This window comes from Equus przewalskii, chromosome 21, assembly GCF_037783145.1.
Source record: "Equus przewalskii isolate Varuska chromosome 21, EquPr2, whole genome shotgun sequence".
In the NCBI taxonomy this organism is placed as follows: Eukaryota; Metazoa; Chordata; class Mammalia; order Perissodactyla; family Equidae; genus Equus; species Equus przewalskii.
This window is the reverse complement of record NC_091851.1, coordinates 26,820,433-26,843,047: the sequence shown is the minus strand read 5'-3', so window position 1 is coordinate 26,843,047 and position 22,615 is coordinate 26,820,433. Positions and strand designations below refer to the sequence as shown.

Below are 22,615 nucleotides of genomic sequence, written 5' to 3'. Positions count from 1 at the left end.
CAGAGGGTCAAGAAATCTGCCAAAGACCACACAGCCAAGCAAGTGACAGAACCAGATCTCCACCCTCAAATTCTAGCTGCTTCCCCACCTCCAGGAGACCTCTGGTAACTACAAGCATCCTTACTTCTCACCTAGGGGACCCAACACAGCCCATCTCTGCTTGCCCACATCCAATGCTGTAAGCTGCATGTCCACTAGTTGGCTGCTGACAAGCTTCCAGGCCCAGATACCGGAGTGGCTGAGGATAAAGTAGAGCCCAGAATCCTCACATTCCTGGGCCCCCAGGAGATTTCAAGGGGCTCAGAGCACTCCCTTCCTATCCCTGCAACAGTTGCCTCCTCTCCTAACATGGCAAGCTGGCATCTAGAACACCTGCCTCTGTACCGTCTACACACACAGATGAGCAGGGCTTATAAGGCACCTACCATCATCCTGGGCATCACTGACATCCCACAAAGGGTCCCTCACAACTGTTAGACAGGTGAGGATGCTGTGACCCAGGCAGGGGATGAGACTTACCCCAGGATACATGAACAGATGTGATCTCAGGACTGCAGACTCCTCCAGTGCTCCTGCCCGGAGACTGTGGGCTCCATGAGGGCAGAAGCCATAACATTCTTGTTCACTGCTAGGTCTCCAGCACCCACCCCAGGGCTGGCCTGTAGCAATTTTCTTTCCCCACTTCTTCTTTGGGGAGAGGGAATGTGTCCCCCACTTTCCCTATCCCATCTAAAGAGCCTTGTACACAGTAGGCCCCTAATGAGTATTTCTTACACTATTTCACTCACTGAGTGCTTAATGTGCCAGGTACTGTTATAGGTGGTGGGACCAGAGCAGCAAGAAAAAACAGACACAAATAAGTGGACGCTCCACTCCTCCTGTGACACTGATTGGAGTGGGGTCAACCTGCCTGTTTCCTTGTCCATTTTTCCTATTGACTGTGAGTGCCCAAAGGGCAGGGACTGTCCCTGTCATGTCTCTGGGACTGTATGCAGTGCTGAAGGAATGAATGAGTGATGCGGGTGGAGCAGTATAACACAGGGAGCCCCCATTTCTTGCAAGGTCGCTCTATTCCAGGGCTAAGTGTTTTCTGTACATTAATTATCTCATAGAATCTTCCCAACAGTGCCTGTGAGGTGGGTACTTTAAAGCGGATCTGGCTAGCTATCCTGCTAGCTATTCTTTCCTTTTGCCTAATTAACAGAAGTACCCAGTTATAAATACTCACTTCACCAGCAGCTAGGGTGGCCATGTGACCACACCTGAAATGACATGTAGGCAAAAGCCCACTGAGTGGGCTCTATTGGAAGTCTATTGTTTTCCTGATAAGAAGGGTAGATTCAGAAAGCAAGCAGTCTTTATTTCCTCTGTCCTGCCTGGAATTCAGACACAACATCTGGAAGTGGAGCAGCCATTTCGTAGCCATGAGAATGAAAGATACATGCTAAGGGTGGCAGACACCTGGGCCCTTGATCGCTTGCCGGAAGTGCTGCACTGGCTCTGGTCTGCCTGCCTCTGGGATCCTTGTTACATAAGGAGAATAAACTCCTGGGTGTTTATATCTCTGCTACTTTCTTCTGTTACATGCAGCCAAATGCAATTCTAACTGATTCAGTATTGTTAGAACAGGTGAGGCTCAGAGAGGTCAAGTGATTTTCCCGAAGTCACAGAGCAGGTAAACAGACCTGGAATGGGCCTCTAGGTCTAGTGCAGGGAAGTGCATCAGCTTGCGCTCACTCTGCCACCGGTGTGCTGCCATTCCCACCCGCAGTCCCAGGCTGAGGAAGCCCCTCCCCAAACCCAGCACTTGGCTCTCCTCTGAGACTCCTCCTGACCACTCTGGAATCTGGTCTAAGCTCCCCTGATGTCTCCTCTCTTACCTAACTCCACCCCCAGCTACGCGCTGATCTAGATCCCCCCTTCAAAACACACCTGTCTCCAGTCCCAGGATTCTGCTACGACCCTGACCCCAGTGAAGTGCTCTCTTCCTCCTCTCTGCTCATCACCTCTACCTGGTCCAGAATTCTCCCACCGACTGCCTCCAACAGGTACATACCTCGCTCTCAACCAATCTTTGCAGACAGGTCTTCTGCTACCCATCTCTTCCCCATGAGCATCCAGCATCCACCACTAGAATGACCTTCCTCAAGAGCAGTTCTGACTGCACCCGGAATTCAAGGCCTCCAGGATCTGGCTCCTGCCACCTTCCCAACCTTTGCTCTTGCTGCTCCCTCTGCCCTCCACCCCTTTAACCTGACCAACATTTGCAGGATCAGCTCCAACTCATCCTTCAGGCCACAGAGAGGCCCTCTCTGACCACGGTGCCTTGAGTAGGTACCCACCACCTCCACCCGCTGCCACCCCCTCTCTTAGCCCCTGGGTCTCCTTGAGCACAACCTAGGGTCTTGGTAATTCACTGTCTGCAGGTCTGTCATCTTCACTGCCCCCGACACACACACCAGAATCAGAGCTTCTTGAGGGCAGGAAGCATGCCCGTCTTTTCCACCAGTTTCCCTAGGGCCTGGCATGAGGCCTGGTACTCAGGCTCAGTCAGGAGGTGCTGAATGAAGCTCAAACTCGCTTCCCACACCTTCCCACCACCCACTTTCTACTCCAGCCAAACAGAACTACTCGAGCTTCCCCGAACCCTCCTACTGCAGTTGACGCCCAGAGCCTCCCCGAACTCTGCCTCCAGCCAGGCCTCCCTCTCCTTCCAGCCATCAGAGCCAAGCTGTTCTGTGTCTCACATCCTCACGATTCAACATATGGGCACTCCAGGCTCCAGCGAGGGTGAGGGAAACTTTGGGACACAGAGAGCACGTGTGCGTGTGTGTGTACGTGTGTGCGTGCACACTGGGGGGACTGGCCACCCACACTCCACCCTGCATGTGGCAGCGTCTGTATGTTCTTATTCTTGCATTTCTGCCTCTGGTTACCCCTATCTGAGCTAATTCTGAAATGCCCCAGTTTTCCCTAAGTCGCTACAGCTGGAAGAAGAAGAGAAAAACACTGAGATTAACTGAACCCCTACATATGCCATGCTTTGTTCCAGGCCAAATAATAATGATGAGGAGGACGATGACAATGACGATAGCGGCTAGTATTTGCTGAGCACTTAGCACAAGCCTGACACCATCCTAAGGACTTTGAATCAGACAGATCCTATTATTATCCCCATTTTTCAGATGAAGAAAAAGAGGCTCAGAGAGGTGGAGCCATTGCTCAACGTCACAGAAACATAAGTAGTCTTGAGCTCAGGTCTCTCTAATCCAAAACCTGCTCTTCTGCCAGGTTGAGCCCAGTAACACCCAGGTGTCTTGTTGGGGAGGAGGCATCGCTTCCTCTTGCAAACTCCCGCCGCCTCTGACTGAAAGGCTGGAAGCCACGACTTCCTGACCAGGGGCTCTCCTGCGGGAAGGCTGGGCTAGTAAGACTTACCCTAATCTGCAAGGCTGTAGAACAGCGCTCTAGCCCCTCGGAGGACCACGCCCGGGCAGTCGCGGGGTGGACGGAAGTCGGTGAGCCTGGGCTCCGCTTCCCCAGTAAGGCTGAAGATTTTCCCAACAGCCAGGGCCAAATTTATCTGCCAATCCCCCGAAGAGCCGATTCCAGCGTCTGTCTGGAAATGTCAGCCCGTGTGGTTGGAGGAACGCGGGGAGAGTTTTCCTCTAAATAGCAGGAAGCATATGGGAGGCGGATGGCGCCGGCCGCCCCAACCTGCCAACTCTCGCTCAAGCGGGAGCTAAAAGGGGCCCAGAAGGGTCTGGAATTCCTACCACCTCCCGGAGGGGTGGAGTCGGGGGAGCTGGAGCCAGAGAGAGTGGCCATAAGAAGGGGATAGAGTGGGTCCTGAAGGGCAGGCAGGCAGGAGCACGTGATTGACAGATGAGCAACATGAGGTCCTCAGATGGAAGTGACACACCCAAGAACTGAATGTGACATCAATGATGGGAATAACAGCCGCCACTCACGGAGCACTTGCTATGTTGTCAAATCTGGGGCTAAGCACTTTATTGGACAATGTCACTTAAACTTTGCAACCAACTCTGAGATGGGGCTGCTATTTTCCCCAAATTACAGAAGAGGAAACTGAGGCCCAGAGAAGGAAAAACATGAAATCAAAGACATTCTGGACTAGAAAGGACCTTTCGGATCCTCAGCCAAATCACAAATACTCTACAGACTTCCCCATCAAGTTGTGGTGCAGCTGCTGCTTGAATCCTCCCAGTGATGGGGAGCTCGCTATCACCCAAGTTAGCCCATCTGCAGGGAGCTCTGTTGTATCCAAAAGGTTTTCCTCGCCTGAGCTGGAATCTCCTTCCCTGGAGCTTTTCCCATCAGTGCCAGACCCACATCCTGCCTTCCCCGACAGAGACAGAAAGGCAGGGGGCACGGCCCCCAAGGTCTCTGGTTTCTCCTCTGCAGGTGACACAATCCAGTTCCCTTACCCACTTCTGCACCCTTGACCGTGGTAGCCAGAGCAGCCCCCAGTCACCAGCACTTACTGGATGCCAGGCACCATGCAGAGCCTGCCCCCTGCCTTCCAACCTTCCCCCAAATCCCTGGGGAGGTACTGTCATCACCCCACTTTACAGAGGGGCAAACTGAGGCCCCACGAGGGGAAGAGCCTGGCCCCAGTCACTCAGTGGGAACATGGGGACCCTGAAGTCCTCACGGGCGGTTGCTCTAAGTCTCATGAAGGCTGAAGCAGTCCCTGCTGCCCCACTGCTCACTGACACTGACCCAGCCTTTGCTAGGAGTCACCTCGACACTGGTCCACAGGATCCCCAAGCCACCCCCCCCAGGAGAAAATTTAACCTTCCTTCTCCCCTTCTGCAGCAGCCACCAAGTCCCCAAGTTCTGTTAAATCTTCCTGCTAAACGCCCCTGTAAGCCATCCCCATGGTCCTGTCCTGCCCACTGTCTCCCCAGCTGTCACCAGCCTGACTCGAGGACCCTTCTAATACCCAGACCTGTCCTGCCCTTGGCTCCCTTTGACCCTAAGGGTCAAATGCAAACTCCCCTGCCCAATAGTTGAGGCCTTCCAAGCTCTGGCCTGGGCTGGCCTCTGCAGCCTTCTCTCCCCACCATCCCTTGTGCTGTGGCCTCAGAGCTGAGCGGGAGGCAGGCAGGATCTTTGCAGAGCCTAGTCTCTCTGCCTGGTTCACCCTTCCCAGCTGTTTCTCCTGAAGAACCCCTGTTCATCCTTCAAGACTCTGCTCAGAGGGACAGAATCAACAGCTCTGGCCCCAGAGACCCCTGAGCGAGCGGCACCACCCTCTGATCTGCCAGGATCACCTGCCATGCTTGATGGAGACACCGCTCTCCTTGGCTGCAATGTGAACTCCCCCGGCAGGGGCTGCTGTCATGCATGTTCATAGCCTGGTGTCTAGCACGGCGCCTGGCACAGGGTAGGCACTAATAAATGTCTGTGGAGTGTGAGGATGAACGACTACGTGGGAACTGGGGGCACAGTGAAGTATTAGAGACGACCCACAAAACACGGCTCGTGCGTGTTGCAGCTCTGATGTATCAGAAACAAAAAATGCTGCTGTCAAAATAAACCGTCACAAAACATCTGATTAACGAGGACTTTTCTGGCCGCCTCTGAGTTTAGAAGGAGATCAGGGGACGATCCGGAATGGCTGGAGCTTCCAGAAAAAAAGCTGTCCAAGCCCAAGTCTATGAGGTGACCGGGACTCACCTGAAGGGTGGAAGGAGGTGAGCAGGAGGGCCGTGGAGGGGGCAGGGGCAGAAGAGACTGAGTCCACGTCCCAGACCTGCCTCTAACTTGCTGTGTGTTGTTGCATAGGTGGCTGGGCCCCTTTGAGCATCAGTTTCTTGTTTGTTAAATGAAAAGGGCATTTGGAGAACTGATTGAGACAGAAGGCCTAAACACTGTCTCTGCTGTCAGGCTGATATAACTCTCTTTGCCCGCCCCTCTCATTCAAGTTCCCCGCAGGGGATGGAGACACCCAAGGCTCCCTGGTCTTGGAACTCCCCAGTCTGAAAATGCAGGCCCCTGCCAGCCCTCCCAGTAGGTCATTCAGGAGACCGACCTCAGTGACAGGTGGGTGGGAAGTGTTCCAGGCGTGCCTTAGGTAGTGGCAGGATTGTGGGCTTGATCCTTGATCCTTTAAAGGAGCTTTCTAACAAGAGGTGGAGGGAACAGAGAGTGAGCTCCCCATCTCTTGGGGGTATGCAAGCAGTGGCTGGACACCTCAAGACAGGAATTCTGACATGGGTGGGAAGGAATTTAGACCAGTAGATATCTTAGGCCCCCTGAGGGGCCACTGGCGTTCTTCTCTCCTTCCCTACCTGGGGCCTTGACCTGACTCCACCAAGGTCGTGCTCTCAGTGCCCGCCAGATGGAGCTTGCTGCCACTTCCCTCCTCCCACAACATCCCTCAAAGGCTCCCCACTGCCTTCAGGATCAAGTGTAAGCTCTTATCCTGGAACTCAAGGCCCCTGTGGTCTGGGCCTGCCACTGCTCATCCACTGGTCGTTCCCCCACCACATGCCTTGGGGCCTTTGACACATTGTTTCTCCTGCCTACAATGTTCTTCCTGTAATCTTCTTAGCTACTCAGCTCACGTGTCACCGCCTCCAGGAGGGCTTCCTTGCTCTCACGCTGAGCTTTGTGTTCACAGAAGCCTGTTTGTACACTCACATTCCAGATGAGTCATCTCTCCCTCAAGACCCTTGAGGGCCAGGACGGCGCCCTCTCAGGCTCAGCTAGCACTCTGACACAGAGAGGCCAATGTCTCCTGAGCTGAACTGGCACTTCAGCGATTCTGACGTTCTGATTCCAAGAGAGTCTAAGGCTACCTCGAGTCTAAGGCTACCTCAACGAACTTCCGGCCGTAAGCTCTGGGCTCAGGACTCCGTTCAACAGTTGCATGGTTTTTTGATTATGAAAGTCATCATCTTGGGAAATTCAGGTAAGTCCAGGAGGAGGACTGTGCTGTGTCTGGACACTGGCCTACTTTAGGCCTCAGCCTGACATCGTTATCTGGGGGAACTACCGTTTCCCACTCTCCCCTGGTGAAGTTCTGGGGGCCGGTGCATAGGCCCAGGCTGCCAATCAGAGCAATTGACTGAGGTGTGGGCATACCCGCAAACGTGACCCACCAAAGCCAAGACTCAGTTTCGGGACTTGTGTCTGAGCTATCTGGGAAGAAGTCTTGCATGTTTCTCTGGACAGGCATCTTATCTCCTGTATAAGAGAGCCCTGTAAGAACACGGGAACAAGCAAGGTCCAGAAGGACCTACAACTAGAATATACAACTATGTACTGGGGGGCTTTGGGGGGAAAGAAGAAAGAAAAAGATTGGCAGCAGATGTTAGCTCAGGTGCCAATCTTAAAAAGAAAAAAAAAAAAAGAAAAGAAAGAACATGGGAACAAACCAGAGGAAGCAGAGTTGACAAATGGTGAGAAAAACAGAAAAACCGGGTCCTGGTGACTGTCTGAGCTCCTGGATCCAGCTGAGCCACAGGCCAGATTACTTCTGGACTTTTACAGTTAGAGGTCAGCAAATTCCATTTTTATTTAAATCAGTTTGGTCTGGGTTTCCTGTCACTTGTGCCTGAAAAGTACCTGAATGACACAAGCAAAAATAAAAATAGAGCTTGTCGATATCTCAACATCCAGAGGAAGCCACATTGGATAGTTTGATGGTTCTCCTTCTGGGTGTCTCTCTGGGCAGGAGTACGCATATATTTATGTATATTTTCCTAACAAAAATGAGATCATACACAATACACCATTTTGTAACCTCCTATTTTTCCCTCAACAACGCACCACGGACATGTTTCCATGTCAACAAGTATAGATCTCCGGCATTGTCTCTACAGCCACTGAGAACGCCATTGTCTGGCTGGACCGTAATATATTTAACCATCTCTCGCTGCTAGATAACTGGGTAGTTTCTAATTTATCACTGTCATCAAAAAAGGTGCAGTGAACTTACTTGTAAAATGCATATGTTTGCTCTTGCTGGATTATTTATGATGAAGACTCCACGATTCCAGGAGTTTGACTTCACAAATACAAGTTTCTCTGCCTGAGATTTAAGATGCTCTGAGTGTCTATAGGTAGTATCTGTCTTTCCGGGCAGGTTGAGTGGTTATTTAAAAAGCAAATCCAGGGCCAGGGAGTCCCGGAACAGCTTCTCAGGGCGAGAGCACTCATTGGCAGATATGCGAGTGAGCTGGCGGGGAGGGAGCTGGGGCTTGGGGATGGGGGGGGGGGGCAGCGCCCATGCGTGCCTGGCTAAGCTGTCCTGGCTAAGCTGTCCGCCTCTCCAGTCCTCATTCCCTAACTGGGTCTGACTCTCAGTAACCGAGGGCAGAGGTGAGCTTGGGGGCCCAGTCAGCACTGAGGGCCCTGGCAGGGCATGACGAGCACACAGCAGGTGTCACCTCTGGCAGTCACGGTGAAAACACCAGCAGCCACCAGAGATGCAACACTGGGATTGTTCTAGCCTTGTACTTGTTTTAGCTCACGAAAGCCCCATAACCACCTTCTGACACTATTCTTGTCTCTCTTTCACAGAAGGGAAAACAGACTCAGAGAGGCCAAGTGATTTGTTCAAAGTCACACAGCCAAGAAGTGGTGGAGCTGAGGTATGGCCCAGATCTGCTGATTCTCCAACCCATGCCTTATCCCATTTTATTGGGGTGGGTAGCAGGAGAGGAGAACGGCCCCAGGCAGGACTGTGGAAGTTCTAAAACCCCCTGTTCCTCCTCCCAAGTCCTAACACTCAGGGAAGATTCCAAATCCAGAAAAGTATAAAGTCGACAACAAAGACCTCCCATGCCCCCAGGCCCTGGACGGAACCACTGTGAACAGTTTTCAGAAACTCACATAATTCTTACACAAATGATACCCATGCTACCATGGGTATCATTTTGTACCATGGGTACCAAAATGCTCTCATGTTACCCATGCTGTTTTATCACCTCTTTTTTTCCCAACCCTACAACACACTGTGAAGTTCTTTCTGCAACAGGAAATTTAGATCCATGGCCCCATTTCTAACAGCTGCAGCAGGTGCCGCTGTATGGCAGCAGTGAATGGATGTAGCTGGTCCCCTGGTGATGGACGGTGGGTTGTTCCCAGTGGTCCTACTGTCAACAATGCTACAAGAAACTCTCTCCAGCATGGCTGGATCCCTGTCATCCTTCAGGTCCCAGCTCAAATGCCACCTCCTTCGAGAGGCCGTCTTGGACCACTCCACACCACGTAGGCCCCTCCCTTGTTAATATTTGTAATGTCGCTGTGCTAATTTCCTTCTCTGCACTGATAGAGTCTCTGTTTATTCAGTTTGTTTGTTTGGGTGATTGTCTAATATCCGTCCTTCCCCGAGGCTGCGTGCTCTGCAAGGGACATGGACTAGCAGGGACCAGCACTCAATAGATGTCCTAGGAACGCAGGAAGGCCTCTGGGGCTGGTGCCCTGCCCATGGAGCAGGTGTAGCTGCTTCAGGGCCCAGAGAGGCCCTGTGCCATGCCAGCCTCCAGGCCATGTCCCCAGTGCCAGTTCAGGGGCCCAGAGATCTGCCTTAGAACTTGGAGCTTCCGTGCCAGTGCCCCCCCCCGCCAGGACCCCAGAACTGAGCAGCGCTTGTTGCACACACAGGATACAGGGCCCTGGAGATTGGCAGAGCAGCTCTACCACTTGCCGGCTGTGTGGGCTCGGGCCAGTCATTTCTACTCTCAAGGGCTTAGTCCCCTCATCTGTAAAATGGGGCCAATACCACTGATCCCAAGGGGTTGTTCTGAAGATTAAGGAAGACAACGGAGGAGCATAGCACATAGTAGGTCCCCAGGAAATGGCAGTCGGGCCCCATATTTGTTGGGTTGGACCCTGTCGCACCTGGATGGGCTCTTCATACCATGAATGATTCCTGTTGTGCCCTGGCCTCCTCTCCTGCCTGTCCTTAGGGATGTCCCACTCCTATTATTCAATACTTGTTGGCTAAATGCTCTGCCCAGACCCCTCGTCAGAGTCCCAGACACCTCATCTGCCGCCCATGGCCACAGACACCCACCCGGCGTCCCAAGCCTTGAAAACGCAAGAGGCACTGACACGTGTCTGAGGAACAAATGGAGGAAACCTCTGCCCTTTTGGGGGAACTTCCTGGCCCCCGATCCTGAAACATGGGGCAGTGGTGCCGGCCTGCGTCAGCCTGTCGGGTTTCTCATCCCATCTCCCGCACCTGCGCGCTCTTTGACTGCATGGCAAGTAACTCTACCTCTCCGAGCCTCACCTTCCTCCTCTGTAAAATGGGCAGAACGACAGAATCTGTGCAGACTCAATGAGACACAGTAAAATGCTTAGCAAAGAGCCTGGCATTTAGTAAGTGCTCAATAAATGTTAACTATTACTGTTATAACTGCTTTTTAGCCTTTTTACTGTGAAATATAACTCATAGGAAAAAACGAAAAAACAAAAATGTTTACTGCAATAAATTATCACAAGACAAAAAGTTAAGTCACAACCACCAGAGTCAACGAATAGATTACTTACCCCTCAGAAGCCCCTCCCGCCCCTCCCAATCCTTACACTCTCTTTTCTTCACAAAGGGAATCCTTTTCCAGACGTTTATGGTGCTGTTACTATTATTAATAATAACAAGCAAATTTAAAAAAAGAACGTGTGGCTGCTCTGCCCCGCTCCCCCAGTCAGGCTCCTGGACCCCGGCTGCCTCTGCCCCGGGCGTGCAGACTTCCCATCCGACTCCCCGACTCTGGCTTCGGCTGTTCTTTAAATAACCAGCTTGTTAGCAAAATAGCAGCAGTAACACCTCCCTCGCTGCCGCCCGGGCCTCCATCTTTCCACACAGTGCTGACGGCTGCTCTCCCAGCTCGTGCCAAGGAATCCCGTTCCCCGTCACTGGGCCACACATGCCAGGCGCTGCCAGCTACACTGTGTTCTCAGCGACCACAATCCTGCCCCTCTGGCCACACCTGGCCTGGGGGTCAAGGTGGGCGCTGAATGGCAATAACTTTCAGCAAGAACTAGAATGCTGACAGATGAGCCCTCTGCCCCAGGTCCATGCGGTCCAGGCCTCAGTTTCGCCATCAACCTCCCACAGGGTGGTCAGCGGTTTAACTGAGATGATGAAGAAAATGAAGCACTGAGCGCAACGCCAGGCACATAGCAATTGCTCAGGAAACGCTTGCCGCCAGTCAGGTTGCTCCTGTTACATAGTTAGTCCCTGGGGAGGATGTGTGGGGCACGGGGCATGACCAGGAGTGTCAGTGAATGATTAAACCCCACAGACGCTCTCAGACAAGATGTCCTTATCACTTCTTTTCCTGTGACAGCTCCTCAGCCAAATGTAACAGCTGTCTGCAGTCGCTACAACAGGCCGGGGCCAGACCAGGGAGCTGGGTTGGGGGGCAGCTAATTAATAGGGGCCTTTTCATGGTTATTGATAATAAGGCTGGCACCACACGAGCGCGCAGCTCCTTGTTCTTGAAGAAGCACTTTTATATACATTATCTACAGCGAACGTCACGGGTTTTTTATTATCCTATGATATTTGCATATTATACATATTTACGAGTCTTTTCTCTTCTCATAACCATCCCATTAGGGAGGCTGGGCAGCTGTCGGCAGATGAGAGAATCAAGATGAGAGCGGCTGGCTGCCTTGCTGAAGGCCTGAGCTGACCTCATGCTCTCTGAGGTCAGCAGGGACCAGCAGCTGGCCAAAAGGCCAGGGGCTTTTGGGTCCTGCTGGCGGAGGGAGGTGAGAGAGCCTTCCCTTCTCTCTCTCTTTCCTTTCCTCCACAACCATTAACTGTGTACCCACTACACGCCAGGCACAGTGCCAGCTGCCTGCTGTCCAGTGGGGAATTACGCAGCTATTTCTCAGCCTTGGGGAGCCGAGGCCAGATGAGGAGGCAGAAGGTAAACCAACAGTCCCGTTAGTGCTGAGTGACCCTAGGCAAGCCCCTTGAGCTCTTTTGGGCCTCAGTTTCCTCATCTGTGAACTAGACTAGTCATGCCTGCACAGCTGTGGGAGATGGCGGGAGGAGGAGATGCAGGAATGTGATGAGTGTTGGGCACTGTGGCTGGAACCCATAGGGGGACGCTTTTGGGACCACTGTTGTGGGAAGGATGATGGAACCAGGAGTGGGTGGCGTGGGTGGCTGCAGGTTGCGGTATCCTCAGATGGGCAGTCAGGGATGCTGGCTGGGCCCTGCACCTCCTCCCGCATTGGGGTTAAGATGGGGACTGGAGGAGCGTGGGTGGAACAGACTGGAGGGGCAGAAATGATGGGGCTCCTGAAGATTCAGGAACGCTGATGGTCTCATTTCAGCCTCCAGGGGCCCTGGAAGTTCCACGGCTTCCAGCACAGCTCACTGCTCCCCTTCCCTTCCTGAGCCCATGTCACCAACTGCCCAGCCCCTTGGGTATGGCAAGAGCTGGCCTTTGAGTTGGACAGAGCTGGGCTTGCTGTGCATCCTCAGGCAAGCGGTTTTCCCTCTCTGAGGCTACTTTTCTCTGGAAAACGGGTGTAATCACTGTGCCCACCTCCTGAGTTGTTGGGAGGACTGGATAAGACAAGCAGTTAAACTATAAATTGAGCCCAGACATATAAAAGCTCTCATTGAGGTCCCTTTGCCAGCATGTGGGCGCCACTGGATGGGAAAGCTGGGCATTTCCCAACTGTGCCAAGCATGGGTGGGCTGGTGAGTGGCCCCGATTCCATGTGCCCAGGCCTGCGGACGCAGTGACTTACCAACCAGGGAGCCACGCGCAGAGGGAAAACAGGAACCAGTCGGGAACCGGCAGGTGTCACCTCAGGAGCGGGCGCTGGACCGAGGGCTGGCACACACATCCCTCCGGGCACTCGATCAGGGGTGCTGGTGGGAAGCAGAGTCGGACAGGGGCCTTCCAGCGCCCAGAGGGACACGGTTCTGGTCACACACGAGTTACCAGGCACCTGGCAGAGGGGAGGCACTGGTGCCTGCAGGAATGGGGAAGAACATCAATTAGGAGGCGCCCAGGATAATCCCTCCACCCTGAGACCCTGGACTGGCCCTGGGGATGCTGGGGAGGGGGACCTCGTGTGACAATCGTCGTAGAAACCCAAGCGTTTGTACAACACTACATCTTCCAAAGCACTCGGGCATCCCAGCTCAGGCGGGCCCCACGTTGTTTTTCAGAGGCGTATTTGCATGTCATGCATATTTACAATGCCTTTCCCACCACCCACAGAATCCCCACAGCAGCGGGAAGCTGGAGTTCCAAAGGCTCCGATCCTCCCTGTCTTGCTTCTCCCTCCTTTTCCCTGCACGGGGGCAGTCGGGAAAGGGGCTGCAACCACCGAGTCCTAGTTTGAATCCCAGCTCAGCCCGTCACTCACTAAGCAACACTGGGCAGGCAGCTGCCCCATTCTGAGCCTCAGTTTCCCCACTTGTCAAATGAGAATAAGAGTGCCTTCTCTGAGGGCTCCTGTGAGTTAAGAAGATGGTGCAGGCAGAATGCCCGGCACAGAGGTGTGCCTGACAAAGAGGCTCTGCCTGGCCGGGCACGCAGGGTGATGCCCTCCACTGCATCACCACTCCCCTCACCTCCCGCCTAACGCGTCCTGTGTGAGAGGCTAGGAAGCCAGGTGTCCCTCTCCACCCACCTCTCCTCAACAGGAGCCACCGCTCCTGCTTGGATCTTTACATCAGCAGGAACCAGGCCCTCCTGGGAGAAGAAAAAGCCCCTCCTTCCCAAACCCCCTCCCAGGAGCCTCTTGGCCGCCTTGGAGGCCTCAGTGGAAACCCCGCCCTCCGCCTTCTCATTCTACAGGTGGAGAAACTAAGACACAGAGGAAACCAAGCTGACGTGGGGGCCCAGAATCAAAGTCACTGGGCTGGGATCTGAACTCAGCGTTTCCACCTCTCAGCCCTGGGAGGGGAGGAACAGGTGTCAATTCACAGTAGGAATAAGGAGACGGGGGCAGCCAAAGGTGGGAGGATCTCCTTTCTCTCCTGTTCACCCCAGGGCCCTGGAAAGCCCTCACAACCTCTGACCTCCCGGGATCCACACCTACCCTGCGCCAAGCCGCTAACAGGCGTGACCTCATTTCCCCCTCGCCACAGCCCTAAGATAAATTGCTGTTTTTCAAAGGGAGAAACTGAGGCTCAGAGAGCCTCAGTAACTACCCACGGGCACACACGGGGGAGGAGGCAGGGCCTCGAACCCGAAGAGGCAGGGCATTGGATTCTGAGACCCGGCACTTAGCCCTGATGCCACCCTATGTCCCCCAGCGGGAAGGTCACCAACTGAGCAAAACAGGCACAACCGTCTGGACAAAATGTGTTTAAGTAGCAAGAAAAGAAAATACTAAACTCCAAAATATTCTGAATTAGTGGACACAAATTTTTAAAAATGCATAGAAGATTTCAAGATGCACCATGGTGTGTAAAAACTGCCCGTGCGTGAAAACCCAGCGCCTGGGAGGGTGCGTTCCCGACCGCATGGTCACTCTGAGCCAAAATCAGCTGGAGCCCAAAGCCGAAGGAAAAGAGGTGACAGCAGAAGGAGGTGTCTTGTGCAGGGTGGTGGGGCAGGGGCCCTGACGTGGGGGCCCCGGGACCTGCCTTGGAGCCCCCTACTTCCTTGTCAAGGGGCAGAGCAAATCTCCTCCCCAAGTTCCCCCTTTACAACAGGTGGGAGAAGCACAAAGACACTCTCTCAGGGCCCTGCCAGCTCCGATGGTGTTTAAGACTCTGGGATTTCCAACCTGGATGAACCCTGAGAACATCATGTTAAGTGAAAGAAGCCAGTCACAAAAGACCACAGCGTGTATGACTTCACTTAGATGAAATGTCCAGAAGAGGTAACTCTGGAGAACAGAAAGTAGATAAGTGGTTGCAATTAGGGGGATGGGGACGGGATGACAGCTAAGGGGTTCATGGTTTCTTTTTGGGATGATAAAAACGTTCTAAAATGGACCGTAGTGATGGATGCACAAATTTGCGAATATACCAAAAATTACTGAATTGTACTTTAAATAAGTGAATTGTATGGGATGTGAATTCTGTCTCAATAAAACTGTTACAACGGTCCCACACTGAAAAAAAAGATTCTGCACTTCCAAATAGGCAGCTATCTTCTGGGAGCCAGCAGTCCCCTCAGGGTTCTTCCGCGATGGCCGGGAAACCAGGGAGTATTTTCCCAAGAAGCCCCCCATGCTCCCACAGACAGTGTATCCCAGGGGCTTTTGCACTTCACATTCATCTCCTCCAGGAAGCCCTCCCTGACCTCCCAGCTAGGTCAGGTCCTGGTCACTGGCTCCTAGGAGTCCTTTTGTTTTTCCCTCTACCACTTAGGCTGATGTGAGGAAATCATTTCATTGATCATCAGTTGACACTGCCTCCTCCATCAGACTGGGAGCTCCATGAGGGCAGGGCCATTGTCACTGGTCATTATTTTCAATACTTAGCACAGTGCCTGGCGCATAGCAGGTGCTCCAGAAGTGTTTGCTGATTGAATGAATGAATCAAAATTCCAAATCCTCTGATGCAAACTTGGCTACTGGTCCTGGCTCCAGCATTGCGGCAGAAGGATCCTGGGCAAGTCACATAACCTCCAAAAGTCTGAGTGCCTAGCTCAAAGAGCAGCCAGGAAGTTAAAAGAGACAACGGACGTGGAAAGTACCTTATGAAGTGGCTCCTCCCACAGCAGCCCCATCTCAGTGGATGGAAACCCCACCTTGCAGCCACTCGGGCCCGAGCCCTGGAGTCGTCCCTGAGACCTCTCTCCCTCACCCTCCACATCCAAGCCAACAGCAGCTCCTACAGGATCCGCCTTCACAGAGAGCAAGAAGCTGATGCTCCCCCTGCACTACCTCCACCACTGGACTGAGCCATCATCACCTCTTGTCTGGATTATTTGTGTCCTCTCTTGTCTCCTGCTTCTGCCCTTGCTCTGGACACAGAAGCCAGAGGAATCAGGACAAAACACAAGTCAGACCCTGCCCCTCCTGTGCTCTAAACCCTCCTTGGCCTCACTTTACCTCAGGTGAAAGCTGGCAGCCCTACAGATGCCACTCTGTACCACTCTGTACAGGGGCCCCTCTACCACTTCTAGTTCTCCCCTCTACTCTCCTCTCATTCCCTCTGCCCCAGCTACACTGGCCTCCATGCTATTCTCTAAATATACCAGGCATGCTCCTGCCTCAGGGCCTTTGTACTTGCTCTTCCTCTGCCTGTTACACTGGTTGCCCAGATGTCCATGAGCCTTAGCCCCTCACCTCCTTCAGCCTCACCTCCTACAGATCTTTGCTGAGACCCGACCTTGGCAATGAGAGGCAGTTCAGCATCGTGGTTAATTCAGACTCTTAACTGAAGAGCATGGGCTCAAGTTAAAAATCCAGGCTCTGCCAGTTACACAGCTAAGTGACTTTGGGCAAGTTTCTTTTTTTTTTTTTTTCACTTTTTTTTTTTTATTGAGTTATTGATAGGTTACAATCTTGTGAAATTTCAATTGTACATTAATGTTTGTCAGTCATGTGTAGGTGCACCACTTCACCCTTTGTGCCCACCCCCCACCCCACCTTTCCCCTGGTATCCACTAAACTGTTCTTGGTCCATAGTTTTAAATTCCTCATATGAGTGGAGTCATACACAGACTACCTTTCTCTTGCTGGCTTATTTCACTTAACATAATTCTCTCAAGGTCCATCCATGTTATTGCAAATGGAATGATTTTGTTCTGTTTTGCAGCTGAGTAGTATTCCATTGTATATATGTACCACATCTTCTTTATCCATTCGTCTGTTGATGGGCACTTAGGTTGCTTCCACATCTTGGCTATTGTAAACAGTGCTGCAATAAACATTGGGGTGCACAGGACTTTTGGGATTGCTGACTTCAGGCTCTTTGGATAAACACCCAGTAGTGGGATGGCTGGATCGTATGGTAGTTCTATTTTTAGTTTTTTGAGGAATCTCCATACTGTTTTCCATAGTGGCTGCACCAGTTTGCATTCCCACCAGCAGTGTATGAGGGTTCCTTTTTCTCTGCAACCTCTCCAACATTTGTTGCTATTAGTTTTAGATATTTTTGTCATTCTAACGGGTGTAAGGTGATATCTTAGTGTAGTTTTGATTTGCAATTTTTTGGGCAAGTTTCTTAACTTCTCTGTGACTTAGTTGCTCATTGCTAAAATGGGAGTAACTACTGCACCTTCCTGAGCAGGTTTTTGTGAGGCTTAAATGAATTCAGTGAGCACAAGCTCCAGGTCTGCTGCTAGCATCACAGCCCTGCACTGCACCGTGCGCTCCCAGTGCCTCTCCCTCCCTGCTGCACTGTTGTCCCTGGCACGTGTCACAACAGCATATGTAAATGAGTAACTTACCCCAATTATTGCCTGTCCCTCCCACGGCCCCACGAGGCAGAGAGTTTTGTCCATTCGGTTTATTGCCAGATCCCCAGTGCCCAGCACCGCACCTGGCACATGGAGGTGCTCAGAGAATACTCTCCTCAACAAATATTTTCAGTGCCAAAGAGTACTGACTACTTGTCACAAGCTCTGGCTTTCCCCTCCTTCCCTGTCACGGACGTTTCTCTCTCCAGACCAGCCCGCCCCTTGGAGCTCTGGGTCCCCATCACCAAATCCTTGCTGGCAGCTCTGCCTTGTGGACGCCTCACACTCCACGCATCCAGGGCACAGTTTGTGACCCTCCCCAGGGACCCTGGCCTCTGACAGCGTTATCTAACCTGGTACCCGGAACCAGCTCACCCTCTGGTAACCAAGAAGCCAGGAAGCTCCCATGCCCCTTCCTCCTCTCCCTTGCCATCACGCGTAAAACCCAAGACCATGTCCTATTTTTTGTAAACCTCCTAAACACCTCTCAAATCCCCTTCTCTTTATTCCCAGAGTCACCCCCCTGTCCAGGCAATTTCTCGATTTCCCATTTAGACCACTACCCCAGCCTCATCCCTGGGTGCCCTGTGGCCTCCCCGGATCCATCTTTTGTGTAACAGCCAGGAGGATCTTTTCAAAACACACACAGAACAAATGAGAGCCTAGCTCTGCGAGCCTGAAGAGTCAAAATGCTCGTTGACTCAAAAGACAAACCAATCGCGGCTTTTCAAAAGAATTCGAGTCAAGGCTCCTCCAAGAATGAAAGGCCTCCCCAACCTCATCACCCCAGGCCCGGGTAAAATGGTATTTGTTGTAAAAAAATTCAATTTACAAAATGGATTTACACAGAACCTTTTAGTTCAATAAATATTTGTGGAGTTGAAATGGAAAAATCGTTTTAGAAAATAGCATTTCTGGAACTCCCTCCTACACTGGGGGCTTTTCATACCCCCACATCTTGTCTACTCCTCTCAGCAAGCCAGGCAGGTGGCACTGCCTCCAGTTTTCAGATGAGGCAATGGAGGCCCAGAGAGGGGAGGTGACTTGTCCAAAGTAACACAGCTCCCAGATTCTTCCAGAGTCGCCCCAGCCGCTGATAGCTGTGGCCACAGGGTGCTGGCTGGGACAGGGAAAAGATGTCGCCCCTCCTGTTCTCCAGCTGACTGCTGCAGGCTCCGGGGCCCACAGAGCACGCGGACATTACTCGCTCATTTCCTACTCCCTGCCTTTGCCTGTGTGGTTTCCCTGCTCAGAGGAACCGCTCCCAAGGCTGGTCAAAACCTTGCCATCCTTCACAGCCCGCTTCCAGCCCGCCTACACCCCCGCAGCATTGGCTGCCCCAAACACACAACCAGCAATGATTTACAGATGTCCCCGACGTGGCAGTGCCCTCCCCCCTGGGGCTGTGGCCCTCCTGGCTCTTCTGCCTCAGGGACGTGACAGCTCTGCCTCCTTTGGTGGCTCATCCTCCAGCCCTCTGTCCCGAGTCCACACTGGCTTCCCAAGTTCCTGGGTGCAGCCCGGCCTCGCCCATGAACCCAACCGAGGCTCAGCTCCCCAGCTGCCTCCCAGACTTCCCCTCCATAGGTCCCTCGGCCTCCATGTCCAAAATGGACCCCATCACCTTTCCCCCCAAACCTGTCCTTCCCTCATAACACCGTGATCCTTCCACGTCCCCAAGCTAGAAACGGGCATCACTCTGGACCCCTCCCAGCCCCTCAGCCCTCCCCAAGGCCTGCTGATTCTGCCCCCAAATGTCTCTCAGACCATGGCTTCTCTTCATGCCCACTGCCCTGTGCTCAGTTCAGGCCCCACCCTCTTCAGGACATTTGGGCACAAGCCCCCCATCCATCCATATACCCATCCAGATGACCCACACCACCATCTACCTATATAGTTTCCCAATCATCCACCAACTATCTACTTGCCCCTTGACTCACCATCCCTCCATCTACTCACTCATCCACCCACCAATCTATCACCATAATTTACCGAGGCCTCCAATGCTCCAAGCCACGGGCTGGACATTATGGCACCAAAATGACTTAGACCCAGTCCTTGGCCTCAAGATGCTCATGCCAGAACTGGGTCTTGAAGGATGAAGAGGAACCTGTGACGGGTGGAGGGTAATGGCAAGGGCATCCAGGTCAAGGGATAAATAAGGGCATAGACATAGGAAGGAGACACCTGGGGTGTCTGAGGAACTTGACCAGACAGGTAGGGAGCAACAGAAGAGAAGGTGGAAGGGCGACAAGGCCGGCTCCACAGGGGTCACCAGGACCAGTAAGGAGTTTGGACTTGATCCAAAGAATGGACTCTGGAGCTATCCAGCTGGGGTCAGACCCCAGCTCCACCACTTCATGGCTGCGTGACCTTGAACAGACAACCTCAGTGTTCCCTGTCTGTAAAATGGGAATAATAATATCTCTATTACAAAGGGCTGTGTGAGGACTAAATGAGCTAATGCATACACATATCATGTTTCTTAGCACAGTGCCTGGTTTATAGTAAACAGAGCAGCTACTATTGCTCATATTATCATTAATGAACACCCTGTGGTCAGCTAGCGGACAGCAGAGTTTTACAGAGAGGAAGTGCCTGCTAACCCGGCTGCAAAGCCTCCCCCTCCTCCACACTAGGGGCTCTGGAGGGAGCTTCAGTGCCCCTGCCCAGGACCTCCCAGGCCCGGCCCCACCAGCTCCAGCCTCGCCCTCACCTGCCATCTGCCCCCAACCAGTCATGCCCACCCGCCACTGCCCCAGAGCAGCCCCCAGTGCCCGGATGAGCTCCGGCATGCCTTTCCCCTAGTTCTGAGGAGCACAGCCAGCTGAGCTCCCAGCTCCATGAGCTTTCTGAAACGTGCAGCCCGTTCACTCTCTCACGGCTCTAGGACACTGCCCTGTTAATAACAGCAGCTTGTGCATAGAACACTGAGAAGCCCTTTACCCAGCCTTCTCCTCTGACCCTCACTGCTCTGCACAGGTGCACGGTTGCCTACTCTGCGGACAAGGACACTGAGCCTCAGGGAGGGGATGGACATCCCTGTGCCTCAGGCTGCACAGCAAGTAAACGGCTGAGCAGAGATCTGAACTCTGGCTGGTCAGACTCCAGGGCCCTGCTCTCTCTCCTAAATTTCAGAAGCCCCCGCCAAGTTGTCAGGGCCCAAGATGATACACGGACATGAATTTTCAAGCTCTGTCCAATAGAACTTGCTGCAGTGATGGACATGCTCTGATCTGCACTGTCCCATAGTAGCCACGAGCCACGGCTAATGAGCACGCGAAATATGATGAGTGCAACTAGAGAAGTGCATTTTTAACTTAGTTAAATTTAAATAGCCACACGTGCCTCGTGGCTGCCCTGTTAGCACAAGACCAGACAGCTTTTGGCATTCTCAACCCCGAGACTGCTTTTCCAGATGCTCACACTCCTTGGGCCACAACTCACGAACATTTTGTCATTTCGTTAGAAAGATTTCTACCAGGTACCACCTGGTCCCTGCTTCTATAAACTGAGGCCACCCAGCACCCTCAAGTTAATCGCTTCTTTACAACTCAAGGTCAGTCAAGAACCTAGTTGACAAACTCATGCTCTGGGCCTGGCACCGAGCCAGATGTAGAAGACTGACGCTTGTCCCCGCACCCAAGGAGCTCAGTCTGGTGGGAGGACATGTCCTACATTAGAGTCCGTGACAGAGCGGATGGGTGCAAGAACAACGTTTGTACAGGGTCTGGGGAAGCCTGAGGACTGACTCAGCCAGGGGAGCCTGGGAGGGGTGCATGGAGGAGGGGACATTGACATGGTGTGACTGCACTTCACAGTTTGCAAGCCACGTTGACATCCATCCTCTCATTTGTGCCTCACTGTAGGCCTGTGAGGGAGTTGGGGCTTGGCCTGGTTTCTCATTTTCTGTGCTCTGGATTCACATCAGCACCCATTTCTGGAACGAGCACGGAGTGTGGCCACAGCTCTAAGCCCTTGACTGTGGAAGCCAAGACCCCCATGGTGGGTGAGGGCAGAGCTGGCTCCGACCCCCAGGCCAGCGCTCCCCTGATCCTCCACAGCTGCTTCTCGGGAAGGTTCACCCAGGACCCAGCCGGCTGGTGCCCAGATTGTTTTCAGTCGAGTACTTGGAAATCAGATGTTTCTAAAGTACTCCAAAGGGCCAGTCTTGTAAATTCCTAAACTTTCCAGTAGCTCCGACGGGACCCAACGGCCCCCTCACTGGCCATCTGGCCTCCTCTCATCGGAGGCCGTGGAAGATCTTCATTTAATGACATTTCCCCATAATCCCTTCGTTTCCGTTCCGTGCTCTCAGGGCCGCAGTGGCCTGCTCTCACCTGCCCACGTTTCCTTCCTCTGAGTCCTTCCCTCCTTCTTGGGAGGCGTTGCCCTGCACTTCCTGCAGGCGTCCTCCCGGGCACCCAGGCAGCTGCAGTCCTCTAGCCTCCCCGCTAACTCTGAGCCCAGAGGGTCCCTCCTTCAAACTCTGTCTGGTCTGGAGCCCCTCCGATTCCTCACGGTGGCTTTCGAGAAGGCAGGGGACACTGTGCCCCACAAACATGTCTTGAACCCCTACTCTGCGCACGGCCCCCAGCAGAAGGCAAGGAGGTGAATGAGTCAGTGGGGGTGGCAAACACGTATACAGATACAGGCCCCGCCCACCCCGGGGGGGAATTAGAGAAATATCAAAAAGGAGGTGAGCCTCTGGCCAGGCCTTGGAGGATGCACAGGAGATCCCTAGAAGCACAAAGTTGGGAAAGGTGTCGGAGGCAGAAGGAGGAGGGACAAAGCATGCCACGTCTGGGGAACTTGGAGGAATTCTGCACGGGTGGAGAGCTGGTCTGTGTGCTCTGGGGAAGAAGTGAAGGAGAGGAGGGGAGACAGGGCTGGAAACACAGGTGGGGGCTCGATCAGGGGGCTCCCGAAATGCCAGTCCAGGGAGTGTGGCCTTTTCCCTGGGAGCAGTCGGGAGCCAAAGGGCTTAGTCAGGTTTGGGGGTGAGAAGGATCACCCAGCAGCTCTGTGGGGCAGCCCAGAGCTGGCGGCGTGATCCAGGCGAGAGCTGACAGTGGTCTACCCGGGGCAGGGGCACTGGGGCTGGGGGACAGCAGGCAGATTCAGGAGAAATTTAGACTGTAAAAGTCAGTCAGACTTGAGGCTGATCAGACGAGGAGGATGAGGCAGAGGGAGGAGTCTGGGATGACTTCCAGGTTTCTGTCCTGAGTGACTGAGGG

General features: G+C 53.1%; 1 protein-coding gene across 5 annotated transcripts in view; it reads right to left on the bottom strand.

The window, feature by feature from the left end:
• DLGAP4 (DLG associated protein 4) overlaps positions 1 to 22,615 on the bottom strand; it is a 202,626-nt gene that overhangs the window by 130,044 nt on the left and 49,967 nt on the right. For 4 of the 5 annotated variants that reach the window (XM_008530234.2, XM_070588274.1, XM_070588272.1 and 1 more), the window contains one exon: positions 12,754 to 12,981. The gene's annotated coding sequence lies outside the window, so the exon portion shown is untranslated. Of the gene's footprint in view, positions 1 to 12,753; positions 12,982 to 22,615 lie in introns of those variants that run through there. The other variant, XM_070588277.1, reaches the window with a different exon arrangement.